This window comes from Sorghum bicolor, chromosome 1 (assembly GCF_000003195.3).
Source record: "Sorghum bicolor cultivar BTx623 chromosome 1, Sorghum_bicolor_NCBIv3, whole genome shotgun sequence".
In the NCBI taxonomy this organism is placed as follows: domain Eukaryota; kingdom Viridiplantae; phylum Streptophyta; class Magnoliopsida; order Poales; family Poaceae; genus Sorghum; species Sorghum bicolor.
In genome coordinates, this window is record NC_012870.2 from 14,834,737 (window position 1) to 14,840,872 (window position 6,136).

At 40.4% G+C, this 6,136-nt stretch overlaps 1 long non-coding RNA gene across 1 annotated transcript; it reads right to left on the reverse strand.

The window, feature by feature from the left end:
* Window positions 4,727-5,904, reverse strand: LOC110432088. The gene is made up of 3 exons (XR_002449550.1): window positions 5,799-5,904; window positions 5,578-5,717; window positions 4,727-4,782 (listed from the first exon to the last, which is right to left on the reverse strand). It is a non-coding gene; the product is annotated as an uncharacterized LOC110432088 (long non-coding RNA).

A 6,136-nucleotide genomic window follows, 5' to 3' on the forward strand; every position in this document is an offset into this window, starting at 1 on the left:
TGAGATGTATGTGCTCGTTGTCGACTCTGTGTGTGTGAAGGTATATATATGTATCTGTCTATTGTCTGGATGCAAATAAACAAAAAAAAATTAAAATTTCTCTGGTCTTTGCCGAGGGCCTTGACCATAGCCCTCGGCAAAGATTTTAAATTTTTATTTGGGTAATTTCTTTGCCGAGAGCTACCATGCAGGCCCTCGGCAAAGAATTCTCCAGAAAAAATAAAAAAAGATACTTTGCCGAGGGCCTGCATGGTAGCTCTCGGCAAAGAAATTACCCAAATAAAAATTTAAAATTTCTTTGCCGAGGGCCTGTATGGGAACCCTCGGCAAAGAATTTACCAAAATAAAAATTTAAAAAATTCTTTGTCGAGGGCCCAACGTTCGGCCCTTGGCAAAGACGCCGTCAGTTACAGCCAGTGGCCTAACGGCATCTTTTTTTCGCCGAAGGCCGGCGTCAGCCCTCGGCAAAATCTTTGCCGAGTGCCCGACAGAAGGCCCTCGGCAAAGACCCCTTTGCCGACGGGAAATTTCCCGACGGCTCTTTGCCGAAGGCAGCCCTCGGCAAAGCCTTTGCCGAGGGTCTTATAGCCTTTGCCGAAGGCTGGAAGCCCTCGGCAAATCCTCTCTACAGTAGTGCTACGATAATTTCCATCATGCATGACACCCATGAAACCCACCTTTCTGATCTTAAGTACAAGAGTCAAATTGATTAGCCACACCAAAACTTGAGCCCCTGATCCAACCAAAGCGCATGAGTAAAGGAAAGGCCGCCATCCCATGTCTCCATCTCCGGTTTTATCGATGGGATCATCGCCATCAACAGCAGGTTGACAAGGAGGGAAAATCGCGCTGCCAAAAGGACGTTGGCAACAACCGTACAACTAGGTACCTTCCCCAACCCTTCGCGACAAGGGCCTGCTCCACATAGACACGGATCCCCACACCTAAAGCATAATGATTTCCTCCATTACTAATGAAGGTACGTAAACTCAAGAGATCTACTAATCTAAGTCTAAGATCATGTGTCCTAATCCTGTTTCAATTTTAATCCTAAGTAATTTCTAACAGTTTGTTATCAGGATCGGTATAAATAAATATACTCTTAAGTTATATGCATGTACCAGTGCAATTCCCACTGATGAGCATAACATGGAAAGTCAAGATAGAACTTTCATCATAATCATCTATGGACAAACTAATTCCGACCTAACATGTCAGCATCAAACTCTTGGCTGACTTATATAAAAGATCAAAATTACAATGTAAGGAGAAGTTGTCAATGACTTTGTTTTTCCTATTGCAGCGCACGAGCATATTTTGCTAGTAAATATAATATAAAAATATATCTTATGAAAAAATTAATAATAGTCATTTGATATTATAAATATTAGTATTTTTTATGTATAGTCAAATTTAAAATGCTTTAACATTAATACTATGCTAGAAGCCTAGAATTGCATTCTTAGGCTGTCTCCAACAACCACTGCCCAAACACAACACGCATTCTCTGATATAGGTCGAGTACAGTGTATAGGTTTCCCACCCAAATCGCTCCTTCTCCAACAGAGTGCGCCCCAAATCCTGCCGCCTACTCCCATAGATGGTTCACCTCTTCCACGCCGCCTGCTCCGCGGGCCGGTTGCCCCTCGCCGCGCTGGCCACGCCCCACCGCGGCCGCTCCTCGTCTTCTCCATCTCCTTCGCAGGGGACAAGCGGGTGTAGGGCGCCGCCGCCAACCCCGCCGTAGAAGACGCCGCCGTCGGTGCTCCCACAGTCCACGCGGGCCCTGCCATCTCCTCGCCTCTTCCTGCGGAAGCCCGAGCTAGGAGGTCGCCGGCTGCTTCATCTTCTACAGCCGGAGAAGATGGTGAGCGGCTCCGCCATCGACGCTGCCGCCGTGGACATGGCCCCACCATCTCCTTGCCCTCGTAGATGACTTATGCGCGCTGGCTTCTCCTCCCTTTGCACCTCGCCATGGGCCACTATGCGCCACGGATTAGATTCTTTGCGAGCACGCGACGCTTCTTTGCGTTTCCATTCGGCCGTTACCCAAAATAGGTCATGCGTTTGAGTCTTCCATTGGAGGCTGATTTTGGTATGCAAAGTATTGTGCAGGACCTATTTTTGCATTTGGGTCTTATACAGTCTTAGAACATAGTCAATTGGAAAATAAACTTGTTTTACCATGTGTAACCATATCTTATATTTGAAATTTCATGTTGACAAATAAATATTTAATAGAAAATTGCTCCCGTGCTTTTGTCATAGACTCGTAGTTGACCGTACGAGATCGGAAGGGACGAAACAATCAGCTATCGTCCGGATTTTATCCCCTACCTTTCAGGCTTGTAAACAACGCTGGCAAGTTTTATCCATATTATGAAGTTATATTTATTATATTTGTTCATTAAAACCAATAAACTAAATCGCTACTACCTCTCTTATGTCCTGTAATATACTGTATTTTAAAAATTTTAAGACAAATTTTTAAAAAAATTAAGAGAAAACTTAAAAGTGTAACACCCCAAAATTTGGTCCTTTCAAAATAGAGCTAAAATAATTTAATTTGGTATTTTTGAGCTCATGAAAATATAGGAAAAATAATATTTTTTAGTAAATTAAAATTTATCATAAGGCATAGTAATATTATTATGCATACATGTTGGTGCATAAGATTTGATGTAATGTTTGCTTATTGCTTCTTTGTGTGTTGACAGTGAGTGGAGTGTTTAAAATACGTTAGTAGGTCGATCTCCCTTCTTCGGCACGGATTTATCTTTTTTTCTACAATCAAATTCCTTGTTTTCTAGCCTATGCTTTTGTTTCGAGTTTCCCAAAATCTTTTCTTTGTAACCCAAATCATTCCTTTCAGTTCCTCAACCATCAATCAATCTCTAAAAACTGACCAAGAATTATTCTAACACTTTTTAAGGAACTTGTTCCCACTTGACTATGAGCATAATCTAATTTTTAGATGCTCCGAATTATCTTATCATGAGCTCCAAATACTTTATTTGGGTTCCTCATGTTTCATAATATCTCCAAGAATTTTTCCTGAATTTTCAGAGCTTTTGAAATATTTTTCATGAATTAAATAATAATTCTGGACTTTTCTAGAAATATCTTATTCACAAAAATAATTAATTTCGGAAATAATAAATCTTTCATTCTACCCCAACGCTGAGCCCATGATCTCAAAGGCCAAGGTATTTATTTACTAGTGGGCTTTAATAATTAATTAGGCCTATTAGTAAAGGTGGAAGGGGCAACATCAATTAGTACCATATTGCTAATTGATGTAGTTGTGGAGAGTTTTCCTCCATATATATATATATATATATATATATGTACCAACCCCTTAGGTTAAGTACATCAAAACTACGAGGAGCCCCTAGTTTGGGAATTCCTAAGGTAGATCAACAAGAAAGCCGACACCATGCCCGATCGCCCTCAGTCCTTGGTCCAAGGTCAAGCCGCCCTCGGCTGCTGTGTCACACCCGGTTTTAAGGAACAAAACCAGACTAGCTGTATGTGTGTCCAGGAAGTCCACACATACAACAACAGAAAGGAATAGTATCAAAAACAATGTTGTATAGCGGAAACATACATATAATAGACATTTACATCAGAGTATCGCGGAATGATAACTAATCTTTAGGCTCAATCTTTACAGGGACGGCTGACTGGGGGTAACATATGCCTAACACTTCTTGTATCCTAATAACATCCTTCGTGACTCCATCACCCTTCTGATCAACTCTTTCTAGTAGACTGGAGTGGTGAGAAATAGCAAGAGTGAGCACATATCGTACTCAACAAGTATAACCAGAGGTTCATGAGGCTCAAATAGCTGACACTGGTTTGACTGCATTTAGCTTTTAATAGTGGATAGCATGTTCTTAATTAAATAGCAATTGTCAAGGTAGCATAAGTAATCCATTAATCCCATGATCAAGTGTAAGCATAATTAATTCATAGCATAAACGATAGTCAAATAAACATAACAACTTAATAAGCTCATCGTCGGCGCAGCAAGAACCCCCAAGGCCGCTCATAACCGTGAGCATGGCTAGTATACCAGTTTTACACTCTGCAGAGGTTGTACATCTTTACCCATGAGTCATGATTTACCCTTTCGCCCGAGGTAGCTAATCTCTTAACCCCCTTCCTAGGGAGGTCGGCAGGGATCACTATGAAGCCTTTCAAAAGTTCGTCTAACATGTTAGGGCCGCAAGGTTTCCTTTGCGAGCAGATATAGATACCCCCCTTCCGAATGGCACAATGACGCGCAGCCTATACACATAGGGACAGGGGCTCGCACTATACCCGTGTCGGTTCAGCCCCTCCGCCCTTTCGGGTAACCTCTAACAAGCTAAAAAAGGTCTTCATACTGAGCTAAAGCCAGAGCCATTATAGCCCTCATGGTTGCACTGTTGTCCCGGTGATCACTTACAGACAAGATCTCATATAGTTATTTGTCATCATTTAACGTTCATTGCATAGCTATTAATCATCTTACAAGATCATAGATTATATCAAGCACTAGCACATCTACACCAAATGCATATCAAGTAGGTAGCAAGGAATACAGGTAACAATCATCTATGATTTTGCTAAGGTCGACAAGATGATAGCATGCATATGATATATATGTGTAGTTATAAGTGAATAGGTAACAAGGATGATCCCAAGTTATACTTGCCTTAAACACTTGCTTAATTCTCACACCATTAGCTTTTGGTCATCATCTTCTGATCTTCAGCGCCCACAAACGGTTCTCGTCTACTCGTAGCAAGCACCACACATAGGCAAACATACAAGCAACAAACAGAAATAACTAAGAACAGTACACCACACAAGATCACGCAATGTACTAAAGGAGAACAAATTACTACAGGCACAAGATGACAAAAAAACGCCGATAACAGAACTACGCTTAAAACAAACGACTATGAGAAAATTCACATCATAACAGTAAAGACTATATGCTTGCTTTATTATAATTACAAAACCATATGAAGTATATTAATTCAGATTAGTCACTATGCATTTCAATTGAAAGACCAAGTTTTGAATCTAGTAATTTTAATTATAGATATTTTAATGCCTTTTTATATACCAATCAATTATACTTTAATTTGCAAAAACAAAGTAATATTTGAGAGCATATAATTAATGGAATTTTATCTGATGCATTGTTAAACTAAGCAAGTTATAAATTAAAAATATATTTCTATATTGTTTTAATTTAGAAAGCAGTGTGAACAGAGAGTAGTCAAAATTAATAAATAAATTAAAAATTTTAGAAAACATGAAATACGTTCAGATGCGACATAGAAATAATAGATTAAGATGGGACTAAAGCGATTCAGATATGATAGGAATAACATAATTGAGCATATATAACTACGGAGACTCAATGGTTGCCTGAACAAGTATACACAAAATGTATTTTTTTTCTTGATTGAGGAATAGATAGATAATGCTAATTTATTATGCATGAATGACATACTCATGACATCAGCATAAGGGTTAATCAATAAAATAATATGGCAAGGGACTAATCTGGCCGCTAACCTTCAGTTAATCAGGATGCACATTTGCATGCTGCACGATATAGCTTTCCTGGAGTAGCAAGGATTGGGCAATCGTACGTCATGCAGTTGCAGCAGCTGAGATGACTTTGTGCTTGGTAAAAGCGTGAAATAACAGCATGTCTAGCTTCATGGTTGGATTGCATGCAGTTACTAGATGACAACTGCCCGTACAGAGAAGCACAAATTCATGGAGGTGCTCACCGAACATAGAACGATGATGGAGATGGCAGCCAGCTTGGACATCCCACATACGTGGTGCTCCATGGACTTGAGAGCGGAGATCATGCAGAGCATCTAGGCATGGCTGATGGCTACGGGCAGTCTTCACTTAGATCAATTAGCTCCCATGGTGAACAGATGACAATGAGCCATGGATCGAGATCAACTCTGTACCTGCTTGGCAAAACTTCCCGGCGGCGCGGCAAGATGGAGGTGCGGCGCATGATGAGAGTTAGGGCATAGGATGGATGAGAAATTAACCAAATAGGACATAAAGATATGTATATGTACTGTTTGTGTGGGTTTATTATGGCCGAGAT